The 13,747-nt window shown below is 34.2% G+C and overlaps 1 long non-coding RNA gene across 1 annotated transcript; it reads right to left on the reverse strand.

The window, feature by feature from the left end:
- Positions 1 to 223: 223 nt before the first annotated feature.
- LOC147655341 (uncharacterized) lies at positions 224 to 12,958 on the reverse strand. The gene is made up of 2 exons (XR_015284219.1): positions 12,657 to 12,958; positions 224 to 1,998 (listed from the first exon to the last, which is right to left on the reverse strand). It is a non-coding gene; the product is annotated as an uncharacterized LOC147655341 (long non-coding RNA).
- Between the last annotated feature and the right edge of the window lie 789 nt (positions 12,959 to 13,747).

Genomic DNA, 13,747 nt, shown 5'->3' on the forward strand with positions numbered 1-13,747 from the left:
AGAGGTAGATAGATAGGTAGATAGGTAGATGCATGCAAAGCAAATAATTTATAAGCATAAATGAAATTTTAACAGTCCAATTCAAGAATCCTTATTAGTCTAGATCTACCTACAGAAAGTCAAGAATAAAAATCTAAATAGAAAATTATCTATAAAGAAAAATTTTCAATAGTAGTAATAACAGCACAGTGAAAACTGTAACACACACTCAAAGTTTCTGTACCTTTTTCACAGAGTCCTGCTCACCACTCAAATGTTTGCCTAGGTCATGGAATCCTAGAATTATTTAGAATGGAAAAGACCTCTAAGATAATCAAGCCAATCATTAACCCAACAGTGCCAAGTTCACCACTAAACCATATCCCTAAGTGCCACATTTTTTAAATACCTCCAGGTACCACAGTGGCTCAGCTATGTCCTTTTTATGTGTTCTATTTCTTTTTATGTGCTTAAAAACTCTTTACATGAAGAATTCTTTTTCTACTATCCAATCAAAACGTCCCCTGGCAAAACTAGAGACCATTTATTCTTGTCCTATTGCTTGTTATCTGGGAGAAAAGATCAACACCCTCCTCCTATCAGGTAGTTATGGAGAGTCATAACGTCTCCTCTCAGCCTCATTTTCTGCAGGCCAAACACTCACAACTCTCTCAGCCAATCCTCATTAGACTGTGCTTCACCATCCTTGTTGACTTTCTTTGGACATGCTTCAGCATCTGCACTTAGGTGGGGTCAAAGTGGAGCACCTGGCACTTCACATTGTTGAACATTATACAATTGTATTCAGCCCATGAGTCCAGCCTCTCCAGATCCCTCTGCAGAGCCTTCCTATCATCCAGCAGGTCAATAATCCTGCTGCATTTCCTGCTGTCTGCAAACTGCTGAGGGTGCACTCAATTCCCTCTTTCAGGTCATTGATAAAGGTATTAAGCAGGACTGGCACGAAAATACATTTGTGAGCATTCGCCTGCTGAATCTAACTCCATTCCCCACCACTCTCTGGGGTCAGCCATCCAGCATTTTCCCAATGAACAGTAGATCTGTCCAAGCCAGCGACATCATTGTGGTGGCAATCAGGGAATCACAGTGAGCATCAACAATCTATCGCTGGATGGAAAATGCTGTTCACAGTGATGGTTCCTTTATCTTGGCACGGGATATACTTGGGGTCATGTTTGCTAATATATTTTTATACCTTTGCTCTTTATCATTCTGCAGCTCCACTTTGCATTCAAGTTCACTAAATATTTTGTCTCTTACACATGTTATTTTTGTTACCTCTAAACCCATTTTTTCTAGTTCCATGTCTGCACAGTATTAATGACCATGGCTGAGTTGTCAAAGCTGTATCTTATGTCTTGACTTCTAAAAGACCCTGATATTCTATCAGGCCTGTGTTTTTTCTATGCTGCATCAGTATGTTAGAATCTAAACCACCCCATTCTATGTAAAGTGCTTGCTGCTGCTTTTTATCTAAAATGATGGTTGCACCACACAAAGACAAAAGTAAAACAAATTAGTTATAGACAGCCATTTGGTTGTCACAGCTAAACCAAGTAAACCATGACTGCAGGAAGGTCACAGCATAACCGAGCGTAACTGTTAAGTGTTGGTCCTGAGGCCTGGCAAACTCAGAGGTTATGGTCCATTCTGGTAATACCAATAGGAATATATAGTTAGACTCTGTGGTACACCGGTGAACTTGGGTTTGTTACATTTTAATTTCAAATTAAACTTAATACAACATTGCTTCATCAGCATGGTATTTGTACTGTGGAGTAGGGAAGTCCAATACTAAACACGCAACCAGGAACAACTTCTGAAGATCATTATGTTTTCAGCTGTTGATACAGTGTTGAAGCAATGCAGCTCATGCAAGGAAGCAGCTGCCATTGCTTGCTCAATGAAAGCTCATGCAACACTTCCAATACCAGAAGATATCATTCTTTCAAGTTGTACCTATTCCTCAAAGTAACAATTGTTGTGATCCTTTCTCTTCTAAAATAAAAAGAGCAGTAGGTTTGTACTGGTAATAGCCATTATCTTTATGTGTCCAGTCAATTAGTAAATATAACAAGAAGAAATTAAAGGATTCCTTTTCTAAATATCATGGACAGGACTATAATTAGTTTTCAAGCAATAATTATTCCTATGTCAGTGCAAGTCTAAAACATAACAATATGGAAAGTCAGTAGAAAAATGAGCAATTATAATTCATTAAAATTCAGTTTGGAGAATTGATGTGAGGTTAAGGAGATACTGAAGAAGATACATTTTCTGTGTAGAAGGCCCATTAAAAAGTATATCCTATCAAAATATCTCGATATATAGGATTGAGTACTGTTCAGAACAAAAGCAAGAAGTAATAAAGATGACAAGAAAAAAATAGCTTTGCATCTTCTGACAAAAGAATCTCACAAATTCTATCAGGTTTTGAAGAATACATGGAGCATGAATGTAATTCCTAACACTGTCTGGAAAACTTTAGAAATATTAGTATTTTTTAAAAAAATTTGGAAGTAATTGGAAATATTTGTCTTTTAAGCAGCAAATATACTATCTTTTGTGGTACTTACTGCTCTTCTGGCCAAAAAACCATTTTGTGATACCCTTCTTATCCAAGCACGCACATTTATGTCAAAGAAGCAAAACTTTAGTTCCTATAAAATTGAGGACATAAACTTGCTTAAATCTTTCTGCAGTTTCTGAAGGAGATGCAGGAAGGATGAAACCCTGACCAAATTGTACAGGATATTTGTATCCTGTAGACTTATCACGGGAAGATTTGTCCCACCAGGCAGACATTTTTATTTCCCACCCATTACAGCACATAGCACACTGATATGTTCAACACTTCATATCACTCTCTCCATCAACAGCAAAATAAACTAAAAATTCATTCCTAGCTCCCACTTCAGCTTTAATGTACGAACATCTTTGCTTCTAATTATCTTGTTTTTGCAGACACAAGTATTACATGAAGAACCACTCCATGGAAATTACAGTTCCCATCTTTCAGTGAGACTACAGCTTAATCTGAAATTGAGAATAATTCAGATGAATAGTTTATGAACACTATTCCTCTATAAAATGTCAGAGGAGAGCATAATTAGACCCTATTTTAACTTCAAGCAACCCTAGCCAGTTGAAAGGACAGGTATTTAGTAAACATTAATTATGCTTAATGAAGCAGGTGTTTTTTTGTCTAGCAACCAAACCAAATGTTAAAATAGACTTTATATTGTATGAGACTTCAGTAACAGATAATGCTTCCTAAACAATTTAGAAATAGAATTGAAATAATTTTACAAGCTTAGGTATTTTGATTGAAATTTGCCCAAATGAAATTATCTTTTTCTAATGAAAGTACTTTAAAAGTGTAGATTAAGTCTTAGAAAAATGTAGAATTTGAGTTTCATCATTCCTATTAAATGTCTTTGACATTTGCTATGGAAAAGACTAGTCTGATAACCCATTATGAAAGCAAAGTTTGGTTAAAGAAAATCAGTAAGTTTGCATAAAAAACTGAAGGAATTATCTAGGGAATGGTTGAGTCTATCTAAATTCTAATTAAAGCTTTTGTATATTCTTGGGGGTTGCGTGCAGGAACAAATTAACTGAAACTAAAATGAACCCAGCCTGGCATAAAATACATAAATAAAAAGACCATTTTTCAAAATCACAACTGAAAACAGCCAATATTAGAGTATTTACATTAAAATTGTAAAGTTTAAGCTCTTTTTTTCACATGAACAACATTTGCTATGGGATGCATAATCCTCCTCCATTTATTACTACCTAGGGTGTGAGCTGTATCCTTAATTGCTGTGCAACTTTGCTATTCAATTAACTTGTACTCAACTTCCCTGTGTCACAGCATGCTCATAACACTCTGGGCTTAGAAGAATTGTATTCCAGAGGTCTCAGTAACAGACTGGAATTTTCAGGAGTCTGGTGTCTTTAAACCAAATAAATAATAATCATCAAGTCTATGAATTAGAAATGCAGAGTTACACTTGCAATGTGATACTGTAAGTTAAAATTGGACTACAGTCCAAGGTTAAGACCACATTGCTTTAAGCCAGTAACAGTAAAACTGCAGCAATATTTTTGAACAAAGGTCAAAGATTACATATTTTTACTCTATTTTATATTGTCCACTGATGTAGTCATTCAATCATAGGTTAGTCAGGCTGCATAATACAATATTTATTTACTTGACTTCAAGGTTCAAATTAAGCAAATCTATGAAAAACACAAAATTAAGTTCATTAGCTCTATGATCATGTGACAGAAATATAAAGTTTCTGTCACATGACCTTAGGTAATAAATAATACCTAATAATAAATATATCAATTTATTATTCTTACAAATGTTTAGCTGTTTAAATATAAAGCACCATGCTGCACCTGAGCTTATACATATTTACTTTGTTATAAATTAAAGTACCTGTGGAGTCTTTATGCTTTTCTTCTGCCATAATGTTTTTATGCATTGATCTACATTTTCGACAGCCAACAATAATTACATAAATGGAGACAATTTGTAGCGGTTTTCTGTCTGAAACCACATTGTTTCTCAATCTACTTGAGCACTTCAATGGTAAGAAAAGATTTTCTGTTTTTTTCATTTAGAGATTTTGTTGTCACACAAGGCAAGAACTACCCCTCTGACCAAGGTAGGCAGAATGTTAGGAATGGCATGTCTGCATGTGTATCCTCATAATTTGCTTTTTCCTTATTCATGCTCTTTGACTTAGATTTGTCATAAGTATGAAAGCAAATGCATATATATAATACACCACTGTTACAGCACTGTTGATTTAATCTTACTGGCTAATGATAGAAAAGCACACCATAGAGCTTCCTATGGCATTTTTATGAATCTTTCTTTTAAACGAATTTTCTTGATATTTGGTTAATTTCCTTCACACAATCTCAACTGATTTCCATTGTATCTTTATTGTATTTCCTCATGAGAAGATTTAATCTTCTTTTTCCCTAAAATTCAACAAATATTAGATGATTATCAATACACTCAGAATAACTTAGACTTCCATCCTGTAAGACAATTCAAGCTTGTTCCATATATGCTTTTTGTCAGAACTCAGATGAGAGTAAAATTTGGCTTTGTAAAGTTTTTTCTTCTCCATTATTTAACATTAGAATAACTGCCAGTGTTCATTATTTGCCTCATTTAAAAAAAGTGTTTTCTAAAAATATTGTTAAAGAGCTGTGAGCAGATGGACAGTAATGTAAGTTTGATAAATACTGGTTAATGAGGATACATTATTTTCTTTTGTTTACAACATAGAAAAAAAAAAAAGAGGTGTAAGACAAACAAAATATTGCTTGGTTTGTTTGGTGTTTTTTGCTTTTTGTTCTCTCAATTTTATGTTTTACTTTTCAGTTTCAATTCTAAAACCATTACTCATCTTCTAAGACTCACGTAAAACAGCTGGGGTCTATTAGTATACATATATATTTATTTGAGTTCCAAAATACAATAATTTATTGGTGGATTTTGGGAAGTGATACTTATCTTCAGACTTTTTCCTTCTAAGGAACATGACAGCCTTCATGCTTCTTCATTTTGTGAGAACAGCTGAAGTGAGTTTATTATTCATCTCCTATCACATTTTCTTTAAATTTGAGTATGTTGGATTTCCTCAGAAATCTGTTTTAGTAAATGGTGCTGTATGTAAGTAGCTTTTAGAGGAACAACTGGGATTTCTCGTACACAATAATCTACTCTTGTTAAAAAGCTATTTCTTATTAAGAAGTGTACATGTATTTTAATAAGAATGAAGAAGCTCTTACTTTGAAATAGCCTAAGGCATTGAAGTGCTTTGTGACTATTTGGGATGCCAGTAGCTTCACAGACTGAGAAGTGGAACAATTTCTAGTCTCCCTAAGGCATCACTGTCTGAAGAGTTGACCTTCTTCCCAACTTTAAGTCCTGCTGTCATTGTGTAAAACACTACAAAGTACAACAGTTTTTGCCAAGGTGAAAAACATTTTAAATCATATTATCCCGTTGAAAGGAGATTCAACCCATATAATTACATGAAAATTACTGCCATTGCCTAATATTGATTCTGAACTAAAAGTCAGAAATAATTTATAGATGTTCTTTCTTACAATCCCTCATATCTTTTGCTGTAAAACCCAAAAAGCAGAAAAAGTACCACTATTCTATTCAATTTCAGATACCATCTTGGAAGGCTTTTGTGCACATTTAATGTTTTTTGCTGTCTAAACATGTGAGTGGTTGAAAATAATGATTTCTAAAGCTATTATTACAAATAAAAAGCATAGTTGGTCTCACAGATTTTTTATTCCCATGTGTTCTCCAGACAAAAGTAATTGTATTCCAACATTTGTGTGAGTCCCTGCATGTGCATATATAACATAGGCATATGTTTGTTTATATATGTCTATATATTATATAGTGCCTAAAAATTATTTACTAATATATTTCTTAGATAACAATGAAGAATATTGAAATTTTAGTATTTGATCTTCTTTCTGTAGTTATTGATAACTTTCATGGTACCAGTTAAAAACATTGGAAAAATAAATGACATGACTACAATAGTTCACTGTTATACTGGGTATCCAGAACAGTGTGCAAATTGTATAAATTAAAGAAAAATGTGTGAACATTTGTGTGCATATATCTCTATTTTCCCCTTCAGCTTTGTAAGAATCCCTCACTTATCCAAAATCTGTTAGCAATACCAAAAACATTTTTTCCAAAGGTGATCTCAGTTCAACTAATAGTATGTCTCTCACAGCAAAGTGTTGAACAAATATCCTTTTGTAGTCTCTTGGAAGAGAAGAGTAAAACCCTACAGGCTTTTTGGAAGAGTTTGGGTGGAGAAAAGGAGAACATGACAGGCATCATCCTTTTTTCCTCTATGTTTTTATGCCCAAGGAAATGAGGCTATGCCTGGGCCTTGTCTGGAAACCTAATCACATGGTGACGTGTGTGTCATTTCTCATAGACTACTATTGAGTAGCATTCCTTTTTGAAATTTATAAGTGAGACAGGTCATGTCAAATTCCATTAATCAAAAACATCACTTATTGTTGCAAGTATATGATACATAATAGGGAAAAACCTAAATAAATTATTTTTATGGAATGCACAAATCATCACATTTGAAACTCCTGAGCAAAGAGAGATAGCTCTAAGTGCCTGTGCGCACCTATGTCCATTATAAAACAAAAATGAGTGAAAATCATCATGCTTTTTAGAAAGAAGGCAAAGATGACTATTCCATTCATCAAAGGATGTGGTAAAGAATGAAGAATAAATTGTGTTGAAATCAATACTACCACCTACACCTTAAAAGATGAGAACCTGTATCAGTATCTTCCTTTAAGAAAGCTAACTTGATCAAAGCATGGGAATGGTGACAGTAAAATGTTATACAAATACTACCTACCCCACCTGAGATTGTTCTCTGAAATTAGTTTGAGTACAATTTATACAATGTAAAGACATTTCCCTGCTGGCACAGACTCATACCCAAGGACTGAAAACTAACAAAAGCAATCCGTAATAATATATGTACATCTCTTTATCTTGGTAAAAACAGATGAAACTCTCAATTTACCAGCTAGTATCAAGTGGTACAGAAAATTATGAACTTCAAAGAAAATGTCTATTAGCCAGGGGAAAAAAATAAAAAATGAGGGAGAGAAAAAAAAATATAGAGTGCCTATTTTAGATATAATAAGGGGTTATATCTGGAAGCACTGTTGTCACTGATATTAATCTTTTCACTAACTTATTTAGCATGAATTCATAATCTGGATGACATTTTAAGTAAGGTCTCCACTGTGTCTGAAATAATCAGTTTGTTCTGCATGGCAAAACTATTTACTCTTGTTATGTTAAAATGAATCATATTAAGAGAATCTGACTTCAGCTGGCAGTTAATTGAGATCAGGGCTACGACAGTGGTAATCGTTTTACAAATGAGTTCCCTGTTTGCATTCAGTTCTGAGGCTCAGCTCCTAGCAACTGTCAGGTCTTTGTTAATAGATCCTTATCAATGGAATTCTTTAGAATATATGATGAAATGAAAAGAACGTTATCTTTTACTATGCTTACTAGTGGCCTTATATGAACTGTTTTCGAAAATCAAGATACATACTGTTAAGATTGTGTTTGACCTGAGATAAAGCAATAAAATTTTAATAGTATTTTAATATTAAATCAAGACATAGCTTGCATTTGATTATGTAGCAACTAGTATTTTATTGCCAGACTGATTCATAGGAAAACCACTTGTCTTTTAGAAATAGTGTTGAGTAAAACATTCCAGCACAAATTGCAGCTCATGCAGTTATTCCTGCTAATAGAAAGCTTGTATGTAGTACTTTCTGATTACAGCAAGCTTAGTCACCTTACCCAGTCTAGGAGGGAAAGACACACACAACCCATCTGAGATCTGGACTAAGATTGTTCTAGGTCCCCTCCAACTATTCTAGTCTAGTCGAGCCTACCCGATTTCTATTCTATTTTTATGTCTCATTATGTACACATTAATAGTATATTCCTTCTTATTAGACTATATGGATCTGCAAGGGAAGAGTTTAACAATAAATGCCAACAGTACTACAGAGCAAGCAATCATGGAGGATCACACTAATAACTCAAAATCTTTCCTTATATAGTATATACATAAATTTAAGGACACTGATATTTGCATTCATAACCTTATCTTTTATACAGTGTGATATGCAGGAATAAAAAAAAAATCACATATTATGGTGTCTTTTTAATAACCAATGTTTAAAAATATTAAGTTATCCATTTTAGTTCAAAAAATACCATTACAACAGTGTTTGCTTATAAAAGAGCCCTATTCTTTCTAAAATCAGAAACTGTGTTTAATTCATTTAAAGGGTTAAGACCCACTCTGAATATTCTGCCATTAGTTGTGGATAGTTCAGCTCAATTGCTTTCTCTTAAAATGCAACATTCTTCAAGTATCTTAGAGTACTAAAAACTTTCATCCACGGAAATGAAGTGCACGTAAGTGAAAACCTCCTTTCTAACTTCAGCTCCACTATTAACTGCTGTATAGGACAGCTATACTTTAGCTGTTACAGCACAATGGACGTTTTCTTGAAACTTTCTACATGATTTTATAATACAGTTTCATGCAAGTGGAATTTAGTGACATATTTAGATACACTTGTGTCACCCTGCAGAACATTAAATTCTATCTGCCATCGTAATGAAATACTGTACTCATCCTGATGTAGTCCTTGGGTAATATTACACTCAAAAATGCATATTTTGGATAAATCCTTGAAATATTGACATATACCTGACTAAAGCATCCTTCATTTTTTTTAGTGTAGCTAGTCTCTATTTCAATTTATCATTTCAGGTCATGAAACTTCAGGCATAACTCAATAGGAACCATGCAAAATGTTTTTATGGCCCATACTGAAAGATTTACTGCAATGCTACTAATAAAACCAAATGGCAGCATAGCCAAATACTACTTATTTTGTCAGTCATATATGTTTTCCAATCAAAATTGTATCACTTGGAATTATATTTTTTGGAAATTAAATTCCTCAGAATAGTAATTAAGTAGAATTACAATAATGTAATTCTACTTAATGTAATGTAATGTAATAAATGAAGATATATTGTATGACACAATTCTGAGCAAAATTATGTTGCATATTTTTAAAATGATACCCTGAAGACTTCTATGCTATAAGACAGTTATGTATCAACATTTCAGGACAAAAATTTCTCTCTGTCTCCTCACTTTATTTCAGATGTGTTGTGGTCTGTCTTCATTTCAGTTTGAAAAGTTACAGCAAAGTTTATTGCAGTGAGGAAAACCAGAAGTAATGTTAACCATGGATTTTTCTTTTTTTTGAAATAACAAACAGCTGGTTAAAAATTAGACATATATCCATCTCCTTTTTTTTTTTTTCATGAACCGTAATAACAAAAGAAAAAAAATACTATTGCAAACATCTATTACTTTTTTAATAGATCCTTTTGTTCTTGGTTTTCAGATTAAAGTCAAAGAATAAGAGGTTTTTCCTCCATTTTCAGAGCACTGAATGTACCCAGTGCTGCCATTTTCCTCTAAGAATTTATATCCCCATGTAAGTGGACTGATTTGGAAATAGGAGCTGAAGCAAACAGATTTAGTAATTTTTGGTTAATCCTTAGATGAAAGTAGTGCCTCAAATTAAGAATTTTTCTAGGGTTATTCAGAAAGGTAATTTTTATACAGGCATAGTATTTTTAATCGTGATATTGTATATCACATATGCATACAAATAGCTCACAACTAAGTAAATTCTAGCTTTATCTTGGCTCAGTGGAGTAACAAAGTTGATCTGAACCTAGAAAAAGTTGAGTCCCTGTAATTGCCTTTAACTAGAGCAGAAATAGAAAATGCTCAGCACCCTCCCCAGTATAAAGGATGCTTTAAGATGCTAACACATCTACTAAAATTCCTCCTTCCCTTACACATCTTTTTCAGATTGCTGGGATATAATAGAAATAAAACGTTATTTAATACAAAGCATTGTATTTTTCTGAGGAAATGAAAAAATGTAAAAAGTTTTTTGCTTCCCTGCTTAGAAAGTTAAAATGTGAAGAACATTTAAATAGTATTTAATTTGAAGATTATTATTTTTATGAACTTCAGAACATGACTGTTTCATTAAGTTCAGATTAAAGTAAAGAAAACTAATGTACAAATTTTGTTTATTTTTCCATAAAAAAATGAGCACAGTTATTAGATTACTACAGATGTCATCACTCTGTATAACAGGAAAATAATACTGAGCCTAAGGATTTTGTATTAGTATTGTGGTTTGACACTGGCCAAAGCCATGCACTCATGAAAATCTTGTGATTTTGCTCAAAAATAGATTGACTTTTTGGGAGTGATGAAAAAAGCAAACCTCATTTGAAAAGCCTCTAGCATCTGGTACTTGTTCCTTACGCTAATGGTAATTGTACTAGTATAGAAGAATAACTAAAAGAACTTTAGTGCTGTGGTCTTATCAATGTTGGTTATATTTTTTTTTATTGTAGCAAATAGAAAAGGATCTGTTTTGTTTAAGACACAAACATAGATATTCTTATAGCCAGAAATTAGGTAGATTCAGTAGCTTCTAAAAACATACGGTAATTTATAGCAGTCTACAAGGTCTCCACCTACCAAATCATATATGCCTTTAAAAGAAAAAATTATTACTTTAATTCATGAGTCTCTGTCTACACTGATGACTAAGGCTAACCATATAATCTTCTTTTTGCTTATGCTTAGCAAGTGTTAGCCTCAGAAATACTTTAGCTGACCCTACAGTTAGGTGGTCATTTTCTTCTCTTGCAAATTCTGTTAAAACAGTAGGAATTAAGACAAAACAGTTCTATGTTGTCTTTCCATTTCTAAGCGGCAGACATATGCCATATACTACCTGAGGAAGATGGCCAGCAAGAATCCCACAGCTTCCTGAGCCTCATTTTCTATTACCCTTAAGTTGATTGATTCTCCTTGAGAATCCTGTTATCTTTGCTATGTTTAGATATCTGCACACAGATATTCTCCTGTGTCCTTGGTGTCAACGCTCCCACAATGTCAATGAATACTAGGGTTCATTCAAGTTATTTATTCACACGTGTGTAGTGCCATCCAAGGTATGCCATGGAATCTACGTCACTTCTGGACACTGCTGTAGAAGAACATTGCTATCCTGTATGCCCTTTGTACCATTTGCCAGACTTTATCAATGTCTTGTATACTCTAAGTGAAGCTGGACATCTGTCTTCAGGGAGCAGAATTGTCCTGCTCATCGACAAATGAGCATGAATAAAGCTGAGAGGCATTGCATCTTTGTAACAAAAATTGTAACAGAAGTAAAAAAGATTTGTTAGACTCAAAATACGAACCACAGAAATAGTGTATTTTGGGAAGGGGCTTCTCATTCAAACATGAGAGAACTCAGACTTCTAATAAAGTCTGCTTAAAAATGCTAACACTAAGCTTCATTAATTATGAAAAATATTTCAACTCCGGTTTAGTGTGAGCTTTTTATTTCCATCCTGCAGACCCAGTTCTCAAATCATTATAGTGTTTATACTGTTGTCAAAGCATAAGGAACTGTTTCTTATTCACACTAGGAATTTTTTTTTTTTTTTTTTATAAACATAGTACTAAATGCAATCACTGAACACTTTAAAAAAAATTTGATAAGTTAGAAACATTCTAGATAAGAAATTGTATTTAAAGACTGACTTATTTGACTGAAGATAAGTAGATGACATTCTACATGTTCAGTTGCAGCTATGGTGGGTTGATCCCAACTAGAAGTCAAATACCCATCCTACCATTCATTCATATCCTTCTACCAGGTGATGGAGTAAAAAATAATAATGGCAAAAATACTTAATTCAAGATGAAGTTTAATAAGGAAAGTAAAAGCTGCTTTTGGAAGAAAAACAAAGTAAGAGATTTTATTTTCTTACTTCCTTTCTTAATTACTTAATTTGTATTTCTTTCTACTGACAGGAAGGTATCTACCTACTGAACTCAGCACATGGATGTGTTTGTTACCTGGGAAGACATGACCACAAACATGCAGCTCCCTCTTACCTCAGGCTGAGCGTAACTGATGCAGCACTGCACCGGAGCTCTGGCTTGCTCTACAGTGTTATTTACACTTCAGCATAGGTGAGTGCCAAGAGTGGGGAATCACTGGGAAACAGGCTTGTCCCTCAGCAAAACCTCCAGAGTCTTGGGCTGCCCCAAGCTCTGTGGTGCACGGTGTCAGGGGTGAAGGCAAGAAAGTAGAGGAGTCTCTCTTGGATTGAAGTTCCCAGCAATGGTTTTGCTAGGATAGGAAACGAGTGACCCACGCTGGAAGAGATCAGGTCCAAGAGAGCACTGCCGCACCCAATGGGGAATCTTGAGGGGAGGAGTAAGGGGAGGAGATCACAAATTCAGGACCAATAGGGATACCCAGAGGGAGGGAGCAAGATACACTAACCAGTGGAGCCTCGAGGGACAAATGATTGACACAGAAGGGTCTGGAAGAAGGGGTGGGGTTTACAGTGATGGATAAGTAGTAGGGGTAGGGCTAAGGTGACTGGCAGGGAACATTCATGAAAAATAGGAGGGGTTTACATAACTGACAAGTGGGGTCAAACCAATACAATCAATGGGGGGAAACAAGAACATACCAACAAGTTTTAACGAATTTTAGTAAAATTAAATGAACACACTACAGCACATAACATCACACAGTATGGACCATCCGATTGCTCAGTTTGGGTCAGCTGTTTCTGCTATGTCCACTCCCAGCTTCTTGCTCATCCTCAGCCTTCTGAGAGGATGTAATGGAAAGGGACCAGAGATAAGAGTGGTCCTGAAATAATTTATTGTATAATAAAATATATTAATTATTTATTTCAATTTATTTTCATAATTTCATCTTTTCATATAGACAGTTGAAAATCTTATGGGCTATAAACGACTACTTCCTTTTCAGTCTTGCAAGTTAAAGTGGAAGAAGGATTGCTGTTGCTTCTACCTTTTAATAAATGGTTTAAGTCATGAAATTGTAGCAGACTAAACAAGAAAACTAAGAAAGTAAGAAAAGTAAAAAGAAATTTCTGGTAGCTACTTTAATACTCAACACAAAGGCAACTTGAACTGTGTTTGCTTGTCTCTCTATCCCCAGGAGA

Source organism: Cyanistes caeruleus, chromosome 1, assembly GCF_971803275.1.
Source record: "Cyanistes caeruleus chromosome 1, bCyaCae1.hap1.1, whole genome shotgun sequence".
NCBI lineage: Eukaryota > Metazoa > Chordata > Aves > Passeriformes > Paridae > Cyanistes > Cyanistes caeruleus.